We start from the raw sequence: 11834 nt of genomic DNA, 5'->3' as shown, positions 1-11834 counted from the left end.
GTCGGCCCTGATTGAAAAATTTTTCAAAATTTTTTAGATTTTTCTCAGAATTTCTGATAATTTTTCTGATTTTTTATAAGAATTGGAACGTTTCTCAAAAAAACTTAGATGAAAAATGAAAAATTCTGATTAATTCAGAGAATTTTTGAATATTTCTAAATATTTCTAAAAAAATTCTGAGAATTGATACATTTCATGTATCATGATGATACATTATAACATAATTATAAAAAAAAAATATACAAATTTACGTTGTTTCTCAACAAGCATCATTATCCCCACTTACACCATAGTCAAATCTGGCATTGCCTAACTTCTGCGGTCACCCATCCAACTCTGAACCGCCGTCGATGTTGCTTGACTTTGAAGATCGTACGCATCCTAGCACTTTGCGATGACCCATGAACACTTGATGCTCATGAATACATATTTGTTATAGATCAGCTTAATAAATGTCAGAAACATGAAACGTATATTTAAATAATATTTATAAATAAATATAAATCTACAGTTTTTTTACTGATTTTTACATATGCAAAATAACATGTGGAATAACTTATAAAAATATGTTTTTGTTATGTTCTTTTGATAAAGTTAAATTATATGTTTTTGTTATGTTCTTTTGATAAAGTTAAATTATATCTCAGACAGCACACAATATTTATAAAATATTTACAAAATATTTATAATATTTATTTGAATATTTTATAAATATTTATCCAAATATTTTATGAATACTTTTGTGGTCTTAGATTTATCAGATCATAAAGATGTATCATAAATATTATAAAAATGTTTATGAAATATTTATAAATATTTACAAAATATTACTTGTACAAATCTTTATTTTTTATTTACCATAAATATTGTATAAAATATTTAGTCTATATTTTAATAATATGTTGAATACAGATTTTTTTCTTTATGTACTATATATAAAATATGTATAAAATATTTATATAACATTTTTTAAAAATAAATGTTTAAAAATATTTATAAATATTTATCATAAATATTGTGTGCTGTCTAGGATCATTCTAAATATTATAGAGATTGATGATGATTAATATATAGTCTTTAGAATTAATAGTTTTTTTATGTTTGTTTATATTTTTATATGTTGGATTATGTTCATACAAATTAATAAAAAATAAACGTATAAAATTCAAATTAATATATTTGCTAATCGAGAAGTAGGATCGAATTAGTACGTCATAATAACGTCACGGAATGACGGCGAGAAATAGGACCAAAATATTACGTCATAAAGACGTCATTAAATAACATCAATATGCCGTCATTTAAATGTCATGGTCGCATTTTGATCATAGGATCATTCATACCAATATGACCAAAATTTGACGTCAAAATGACTTATCTTTGCTACCCAGGATATTTCTCAAAAATTTTCATATACACAGATTTTGAAATATTCTGAGATTTCTTGTTCGGTTATTTCTGAAAAAATCTTATTATTATTCAGAAATTTTCATTTGTAGAAATACTACAAATTATGAGAATTCTCATCTAATTATTTTTGAAAAAATCGGAAAAATTTTTTTAATTTCTCAGAAATTTTTATATATACAGAGATTGAAATAATCTGAAAATTTTCATTCGATCATTTCTTAAAAAATCTAAAAAATTCTTAGTATTATTCAGAAATTTTTTTCCACAGAATACTGCAATATTTTGAAAATTCTCATTCAATAATTTCTGAAAAAAATTGAAAGATTTGTTATATTTCTCAGAAATTATCATACATAAAAATATTGAAATATTTTAAGAATTCTCATTTAGTCACTTCTGAAAAAATTTGAAAAATTTGTTATATTTCTCAGAAATTGTCATATATAAAGATGTTGAAATATTCTGAGAATTCTCATTCAGTCATTTCTGAAAAAATTTGAACAATTTTTAATATTTTTTTAGAATTTTTCAAAATTTTTCAGAATTTTTCAGAAATATGGAAAATGAAAAATTTTGAAAAAATTTCTGAAAAAATATGAGAAATTTTTCCAACAGGGGGGCCAACATTTTAAACAAATTTTTTTTTAGGTTAGGAAATATGAGCTAACTTTGCAATTCTGACCTTGGATTCGGATTCAGCGGGTCAAAATACATAAGGATTTACTAGTCTGGTCCGCCGGATCAACTACTTTTTTTTATGTGCCTGTGTTATTAGCAAAAAAAAATTTTTTGCATCTAATATTCAGTGGCTTTTGGGTCCGTCCGACATGCAAGGTCTCAACAGAACCTCAATCCGCGGAGAACGAGAGGGTGGTGTATTTGTATCGCGAAGATATTATTATAACTGCGTTCGGAAACGTCACCCGACTGCTCTTGAGTATCATTCTATCCTTGTCTAAGGTCTACCGCCAACAATAATAGAATGATACCCGAGAGCACTCAGGTGATATTTCCGAACGCAGCCATAATTACCTCGATAGGAAAAGATTTATAAAATTGTATAACAAAATATTGCAAAAGATTTATAATTCGTCATTATGAGGGCAAAGTTGAGAAAATAGATGTAGAAACATTAACCTTTTATAAAACATTAATAAATGTTTGCGCAATTAAATTTTTTAATGATATGTTGACATAACAATAGCGATATGGCGAATCATCTTAACAGCACATATGCAAAATTAAATTTAGAAATAAATTGTACAATAATTGTGAAAACTATTTCAGTGGTAACATGTTTAAAACATTTATAAATATAATTGTGACACAAAAAACTCTAATTATTCCCCAATTATTTCTAAATTATGTTGCACAAATATTGAAACAATGTGTAATATTGCATGTTTCAATATTTGTGCATTATAATGTAGGAATGATTTAAGAGTTTTTGACCGCTATTACTGTTAAGTATCAATGAGATACTTAACTCTCCAACGGACGCAACTAATCTGTCAGACAAAGGCCTCTTTTTTAATCTTTATTAAATGTCTAGTGAATAAGTGATATTTGTTAAATTCATTGTAATACCTTTTGATATTAATTTTGAATTAAATGTTGAAGATTAAATGCTGTAAATATTGCACATTATTATTGCTGCATTATATTGTGAAAATATTAAAGATTATAATGTGATAATTTTAAATGCTGAAATAATTGCAAAATATTTATGTTTCAATATTTGTCTAATCTTTAACAAATATCATTTAAGAATTATATTCTGACAAAACTATTGCATTATAGCGAATCATCTTAGCACAATCTTTAATGCCATTATTGTGCAATGTTTGCAAAATCTTCCTATCTTCTTTCCTTTCCATAGGAATCTTTTATTCTTTCCCCTTACATCTATGTATTCTTTAAAACTCACGCACAGAACAAGCACTGAACACCCCCCCCTCCCACACACACACACACACACACACAAAAGAACACTGGAGAAAATTTGATAACAGATCGATATTTTATTGTAAGAAGAGAGAGAGGAAAAAATCTGACGTTAATTTACAACTCGATCTAGTTCGTGATTATTTAACAATATTTTTCGTTTTATAAAAGAAGATGAAATAATATTACTATTTTTATTTGCGATAAGCAATAATTAAAGTCTCTTAATTATTTTAATGATTCTATTAACGCGCACGGATCGCGTACTGATTTTAACAATAAAATGTACAGCACTTACGATATGAAGTGTTCGACGTAAACCTCGCCTCGTCCTTGTCCGACGCTTCTATGGGGGTGTTACGCCCGGGATACTTGAGCCTTAATTGACGACGCGCGATTCCAACGGGTAACGCGGCGGATCGCGTGAATCGCTCAAGGAAGATATCGCTTGAAGAGCGCGTGGTTAGACACCTGTGCTTTTGGCAAGCATCAGGGCTTCGGAGCGACTCAATGCTCAAAAGACTGATTTTCGTGGTTTTCGCCGCGTTTATGTACTCCAAAACTAGGGGATCCTAGGGTATGGAAAAGCTCGAATTCCAGAAATTTTCCATGATAAATAACTTATTTTTCAAAATTCGTAATTTTGAAATTTTGGTCCGATAATCCTAATATTTGGTTTAGAGGTAGCCAAGTAGCCATAGAGGTCAGTGTTTGAATTTCTTTTGCGCCTTTTTTTCTATCACTTCTATGAACGGAGTAATTAACCCGCATACCACGGTAATTACTCTGTAGCCGTCTCTCTCGCACCTCGCGGCAGGAGCAATGCTTCGGAAGCGCGAAGGTATCACGCGCGAGCCTCATGGGTTAATTTTGTATTAGAATTAATTACTATAAGCGAGAAACGGCGATCGCGGCGAAAGACAATTAGAATTAGCGAGGGAGCGGAAGACGTGCTGATTGTGAGCATGCGTATTATCCTGTGTATTAATCCGATAATAATTTAAAAAATTATTTTTTTATTCTCTCTGCGTGTTAGAAGCTTGAATCCGCCGAATTAAGTAACACAAAATTAATATCTAAAAGTCTAATATCTTTTTTTACTAAAGCCCGACAGGCTTTAGTAAAAAAAGATATTAGACTTTTAGATATTAATTTTGTGTTACTTAATTCGGCGGATTCAAGCTTCTAACACGCAGAGAGAATAAAAAAATAATTTTTTAAATTATTATCGGATTAATACACAGGATAATACGCATGCTGCGCACGTGACGCTCACTCGAGCGCGCGCGAGTTCGTGGGGGAGAAGAGCGCTCGGCGAGACGGACAACGCGTGAAACGCGCAAGAGCGAGTGAGACGGAAAGAAAAAATTTTCGTTGAACGTAACATAAGTAATTATCATTTTCATATGCAAGTTAAATTGTAAGGAAGCAATTTTCTATTAAAGCAAATTATTCGGTTTAGCGGCGCCAAGTTTTTGTAGTAAAATTTGTATTGAATTATTTATATCATATTTGTAATATTTGTACAAATAATTATTTAATATGTAATAAAAATATAATATAAATACTTCAATACAAATTTTACTACAAAAACTTGGCGCCGCTAAACCGAATAATTTGCTTTAATACAAAATTAATTCACCAACGTCGCACGTTGAAGAAGGATAGAGCTAAGATGAGTGAGAAGACGTGATACCGACTCGATGGTGTCCCAATATCCGTTTCACTCGTACTCGATACTAATATCGTCTCTCGCTCGCCAATACTCATGTGTCGTGCTTTCCTTTTTCTTTGAGAGGCGGCTATCCGAGTGCACAAAGCGTCGACATTTATTCTATTAGCATGTCATTCATTACTTTATATTATGTAAAATTTAATTTAAAAAAACAAATTTTTATTGCAATATTAATTATGTTATACATAGAAAGAAAAAAATTTACGTTTATCCCAATTAATTATTGATTCACTTATGATTGCGTAATAATGCTTCTTTTTCATCCCGTAACAAATTTTTGTGTGAAATTATAACCATCGTTACGGATAATTGTCAGACTCACTATAAGAGTTTCTCATTTATTTACAAATTTATAGTATAAGATTAATTTCTTGTACTAAGTAAGTAAGCTTGCAAAATTGAATTTACAATTAAATGTAAGTGTATAAAAATAGTGATAGTGATAAAAGATTATAAAGTTTTAAACTTATCTTATCATTAGTCTTTTGTTTAAATTAAAATATATATTTTGTTAATGTTGCAAGGAAAAGGAACAGGCAACAAACGATAATCAAATATTTAAAATATTGTCTAAATTTATTTAATTGAATTGATAAACATATATATATCGCATTATTTCTGTCATGTATTCTGGAATTAGTTTGATAAAATTGTCAGTTTTTGAACAGATGTAACTGGGATTTGATAAGTTTATGTATTTTTTAACTGAATCGAGTAAATAGCATATAAAATTTAATTATGTTAAATGTTAGATGAACAAAAAATTAACTTACAATATATCAACATTAAATGAATCTAAATGTTAAAATAAAATTTTTATTATCTTTTAAAATTATTATTTACATATAATTAAAGTTTCTAATTAAAAAAAACATTATTAAACAAAACAGTTATCGTATGAATTATTAAATAAATTTTAATAGTTTTTCATCCCAGCTTATGTGTCTCACTCACACGGTGAACCATATGTATCGTTCTTTTTTCTTCTTTTGCTTGTTGTTTTATTACTAGGAGACCGCATGTTTCAAATGTTTATTACTACTTTTGCTTATTAAATTATTTATCGTGGTGTCATAGCACTGAGCGGACGTAATTCTGCAATTGTGATAACAATGCCTAAAAACTTGTGTCCGGAGATGCGAGGTCGTATTGTTGGGCAGTGGCAGACCGGAAGATCAGTAGCTGAAGTTGCTGCTGAAATTTCGTGTTCTGTGAAAACTGTCCGACGCTGGATACAGCGTTTTACGGATGGCGGTGATCATGCTTTACATGATCATCGTCGAAATAATCGTGCTCCCCGAAAGACTCAACCAGAAGAAGTTGAGGCTATCATTGCCGCAGTTGCTGATCAACCCTTTGGCACCATCCAAGAGGTGATCAACGCAACGAACGTCGAAGTATCCGATAGGACCGTCCGACGACGTCTCAACGAAGCTGGATATCACTGTTACCGTTCAGCCCGCAAAATTCCGCTGATTCCCTTTTATCGGGAGCAGCACACCGCGTTTGCTTTGGAAAACCTGGTGACGATCCGTGAGGAATGGGAGGCAACGTTCTTTACGAATGAGAAATTCTTCGTATCGTCTGCCGATCGCATACCTCACGTATGGCGACCACGAGATCAACGGTTGCATCCGAACCATGTTGTGCCTCTTTACAGAAGTGGGAGGATTTCATGCTCATTGTGGGGCTGGATTAATGGCACTACAATCGGAGAGCTGGTGGAGACTCCTCTACGAATGACCTCTGCAGATTACATTCGCATACTGGAAGATGTTTTTCTTCCATCAGTACGCGCAATTTATTCTGTAGAGGACATGCCAGTTATTCGATTAGTGCAGGATAATTCTGGAGTCCACTTACAATTCTGGAGTTCACACTTTGCGTGAAACGCAGGCATAGTTTCGGAATCATCCGGAGATCAAGTTGGTTAACTGGCCTGCTCGTTCACCAGATCTAAATTTGATCGAAAATGTCTGGACACAAATGGTTCGACGATGGGAACAAGAACGGAGAGGACGGTAGCAGCGTTAGTCAATCACGCAAAAAAAATCTGGGAAGAACTTCGGTTCCGACCAGACTTTCTTGCAAACTTGATTAATTCGATGCATAATCGACTCAATCAAGTTATTGACCGGTCTGGATACTGGACGGATTATTGATACTTTCGCAGCTAACACCACAATCGGCCCTTTTCAGGGCCAATAAAACTTTCACATCGCAAATAGAGTCTCACGTGTTCGAAAGCCGGCTGGTCGGCATTTTCCGGCCAGTAGGCTGGTTAAAACATCGACGTTAATTGTAACTTTATTACAAGTAACACAATTATGTTTTAATTTATCATTTGTATATTTTTATATTTAATTGTAACTTTAATTTTACAAATCTTATTAGTAACAAGAAATATTAATTTTATATTGCAAATTTGGAAGCGCAAGAAAAACTATTAAAATTTATTTAATAATTCATACGATAACTGTTTTGTTTAATGTTTTTTTTTAATTAGAAACTTTAATTATATGTAAATAATAATTTTAAAAGATAATAAAAATTTTATTTTAACATTTAGATTCATTTAATGTTGATATATTGTAAGTTAATTTTTTGTTCATCTAACATTTAACATAATTAAATTTTATATGCTATTTACTCGATTCAGTTAAAAAATACATAAACTTATCAAATCCCAGTTACATCTGTTCAAAAACTGACAATTTTATCAAACTAATTCCAGAATACATGACAGAAATAATGCGATCTATGTTTATCAATTCAATTAAATAAATTTAGACAATATTTTAAATATTTGATTATCGTTTGTTGCCTGTTCCTTTTCCTTGCAACATTAACAAAATATATATTTTAATTTAAACAAAAGACTAATAATAAGATAAGTTTAAAACTTTATAATCTTTTATCACTATCACTATTTTTATACACTTACATTTAATTGTAAATTCAATTTTGCAAGCTTACTTACAATACAAGAAATTAATCTTATACTGTAAATTTGTAAATGAATGAAAAACTCTTATAGTGAGTCTAAAAATTATCCGTAACGATGGCTATAATTTCACACAAAAATTTGTTGCGGGATAAAAAAGAAGCATTATTACGCAATCATAAGTGAATCAATAATTAATTAGGATAAACGTGAATTTTTTTTCTTTCTATGTATAACATAATTAATATTTCAATAAAAATTTGTGTTTTTTTTTTTAATTAAATTTTATCACTTTACATAATATAAAGTAATGAATGACATGCTAATAGAATAAATGTCGACGCTTCGTGCACTCGGATAGCCGCCTCTCAAAGAAAAAGGAAAGCACGACGCATGGGTATTGGCGAGCGAGAGACGATATTAGTATCGAGTGCGAGTGAAACAGATATTGGGACACCATCGAATCGGTATCACGTCTTCTCACTCATCTTAGCTCTATCCTTCTTCAACGTGCGACGTTGCTGAAAGATGCAACACCGGCGCGATGCCCACTTTTTTCGCTCCTCTCCCATTTCCCCGGCTCCTCTGCGCGCCCAGTAACACGTACGGCGCTTCGCGTGTGTGGGTGATCGCCGCGCGCTGAACGTCGGACACCATTTCTGCCGGTGCGTGTACTATTTTTTCTGCCACCACTGTATTCAAAACTTTACCAGCTTTTTACTCGGGTTCCAAAAAAAAACGATGCAAACGGTTAATGAGAGAACTCTTGAGACCATGTTCTATTGATACATATCGATTTGAAGAGCATTTAAATTAATAAAAGTGTGCCTTTGTAAGCCCGTGCGAAGGAACAAGTCGTTACAAATATTTGCGTAAATGTTCTAATTACAAAATGTCCAAATGACATCCTTGGAACGTATTTTAAATAATTTAAATCTTTCATCGACATAAACAGAATTTTTCATGACATACTTTGTATTGTTCCGTGATATCTAGTTGTTGTTTGGGAATTGTTCTTATATAGTTTTTGAATGTTCTTGAAAAATTTAAATACGGATGAATTGTTTACGTACATTTATTTTTTTAATTCTATAAATATTTCTGAATATATTAGAATTTTTGAAATATTACTTCGGTATATTATAAAAGTTCAAAAATATTTCAAGGATACTTATCTGCGTAAATTTGTAAAATATAAATTAACATCAAAATTCTTATTTTCAAAAATGGTAATCTTTCTAGGTTATTCAACAAAGATACAAAAATTTAGGTCCTTTAAGTTTTCACGAAATTGGAGTGGCCACTTTGTTTTTCTTGTGCGTTTTTCTTTGGATATTTCGTAAACCTGGCTTTATCCGTGGATGGTCAGAAATGATTACTGACATGTTAGTATTTTGATATTATAAAATACATTATTATGCATGAAATACATGTAATTATTATAAAAAATAAATTTGCAGAGATCTCAGAGATTCTGTGCCGGTGATATTTGTTTGCATTCTGATGTTTTTCATCCCGAAGGAGCCTAACTTCATTTACAGTTTCAGCCAAGATCGTAAGATGTCACAAAAATTCTATTAAACCTTACCCACACAGCACAGGATATCGCAATATCCACCAGATATCCGAGGGATATCGCAATAACCGTAGGACATCCATGGGATTGCAATATGTCCAATTGGATATCTCGATAACCTGGGGATATCCTCAGGATAAAGTGTGCTGTGTGGGTAAAATGTTAACAATAATCCTAAAAGTATTATTAGATTATAATTAAACGGGGTAACTCGCTTTAAATAATACAATATATTTTAATATCTCTTCTGTAACTCGTCATAGTCAAAAATATTTCGAACCAATGTTGAATAATTTATAGAGAGCCACATGATAAAAATATGGGAATTTACTTTGAGCGATTTTTTTCAGGTTAAGTCAAGATGATTTTAAATTTCTTTAATAGAACTCCTTACTTTTCATGTCATATTCTTACATACATGTCACTGTTGTCATACTTCAAGACATTTACAAAACACTATTACAAAATATTTTTTTCATTACATACTTTTCAAATTATTCTCCAAGACGAAAATTAGCAGAGGAAAGTTTCCTGTAAGCAAAACATATTATATGCATATATGCATATATGCATAATATATTAGCAAATTGGCAACACATTTTCTAAATCTAAAAGATGATAATAATTGACATTTGTTAATCGCAATATGCGATTTGCTAACAGAAACTTCTCACAGAATGACAGTAAATTAGTGTTCGAATAGAATCTGCATGTACGGGCAATCTGACGGCAGATTGATAGGAAAAATCGAGTACAAATTACAAGGCTTACTCGATTACTGCTGACAATTAGAGATACTATAACAGAGATTCGCCAATGCGTTAACGATTTCTGATTGGCTCCCGTCGCTTGGGGTATAAGCGGAAGTATGAGAGAGAAAGATAGATATAACTGACAGAGAAAGCCTAGCCGACCTAATGTTATGAGTGACACACTCATAACGATAAGGTGTCAGTAACACGATGACGTAAGTCGGTCAGCTGCAGTCAGCATCGAGCGCATCGCGCGAGGTTTCGCGCAATCCGCTCGACAATTAGCGCAATGCCCCTTAGACAGCACTTGCTGTCTAAGCAATAATTTGGAATACTGACCGATTTACGCCCTCACGCAATCCTCCCCTTCTTTCGATCCAACTACCGAATTATCGGATATATAAACCGGCGAAAGAAGGTGAGGATCGGGTCAATCCGAAGTAGACAAACTAAGACTACACACGACACTCTGCTTTGCGGGGTCGTGTATCGCCGAGATAACTTATACTAAATATACAACCACGACACTCTGCGTTGCGGGGTCGTGGACAACAAGTTCATAGACGCGACACTCTGCCTTGCGGGGTCGCGATCTAACTATTGTAACTGAATACAAGAATAAAAGTGTTCAAGACAAATAACGGTGTATGTGACGAAATACCTTCCTCGCGAGATCTCTGGCAGCAATCCCAAAATCGTACTCACAACGAGGGGTACAACAGTGGTGGCAGCGGTGGGATTTGCACTGCCAAAAGGAAGATCCAAGAGGAACCAAGCGTCACCGAGCTATCAGCTGTACAGGCCAGGAAGCCAGCCACGCCGGAGCGTACATAGCGCGTCAGCGATAAGAGTGAAACTCGAGACGACGCCGAGACCTACCGCGACAAGGCTCAGCTGATCGCCGCACCATGCAGCTCATCGTACTTATGTAAGTCCGACAAACATTAAATTGTAACGCGAAACGAGCGTAGGACGACATAAAACCGTAACACGAATAGAGCAAAATATCGGTTGACCCCCGGTAACCGCGATTACCGTAAAAAGACATAGCTAAGATAGCTACTGTACTTCAAAGGCATACGAATGCAAACGCACTAGCGCAACGCGACATACGATACCGCGAAATAAAACGCGAACTCAGCACACGCGCTTACACTCGAACGTAAATGTCCGACCAAAACACTGATACAGCGCTTAACGTTGTTCAAGACGCGTTAGAAGAAATATTCGATAACGCGCTTCGACTTTTGAATAGTCGAGCAAATTCGCCAAATATCACGACTGAACGCGCGTTCCCGATACAGGGACCAGACTTTAGTCTAATAAACGACAATATGGACACACGTTCACCAACGCGGACAGACGTAGCGGGACCGTCGACACGCTCCCTACCACATGCGTCGCCTCGCGTAATCCGGGAAGAACCCGAAGAGGAAGCACAAGAGCTCCGTAATAATTTAAGTGAACAAAGCG

The 11834-nt window shown here is 33.2% G+C and overlaps 1 long non-coding RNA gene across 1 annotated transcript; it reads left to right on the top strand.

Annotated features, from left to right (window-relative positions):
• Window positions 1-9284: 9284 nt before the first annotated feature.
• On the top strand, window positions 9285-9677 carry LOC118647564. Its single transcript, XR_004964756.1, has 2 exons — window positions 9285-9418; window positions 9494-9677. It is a non-coding gene; the product is annotated as an uncharacterized LOC118647564 (long non-coding RNA).
• Window positions 9678-11834: the final 2157 nt, after the last annotated feature.

The sequence above is a fragment of the Monomorium pharaonis genome, chromosome 10 (genome assembly GCF_013373865.1).
Source record: "Monomorium pharaonis isolate MP-MQ-018 chromosome 10, ASM1337386v2, whole genome shotgun sequence".
NCBI lineage: Eukaryota > Metazoa > Arthropoda > Insecta > Hymenoptera > Formicidae > Monomorium > Monomorium pharaonis.
Note: the sequence above shows the minus strand (reverse complement) of the source record. Positions and strands in the feature narration are given on the sequence as shown.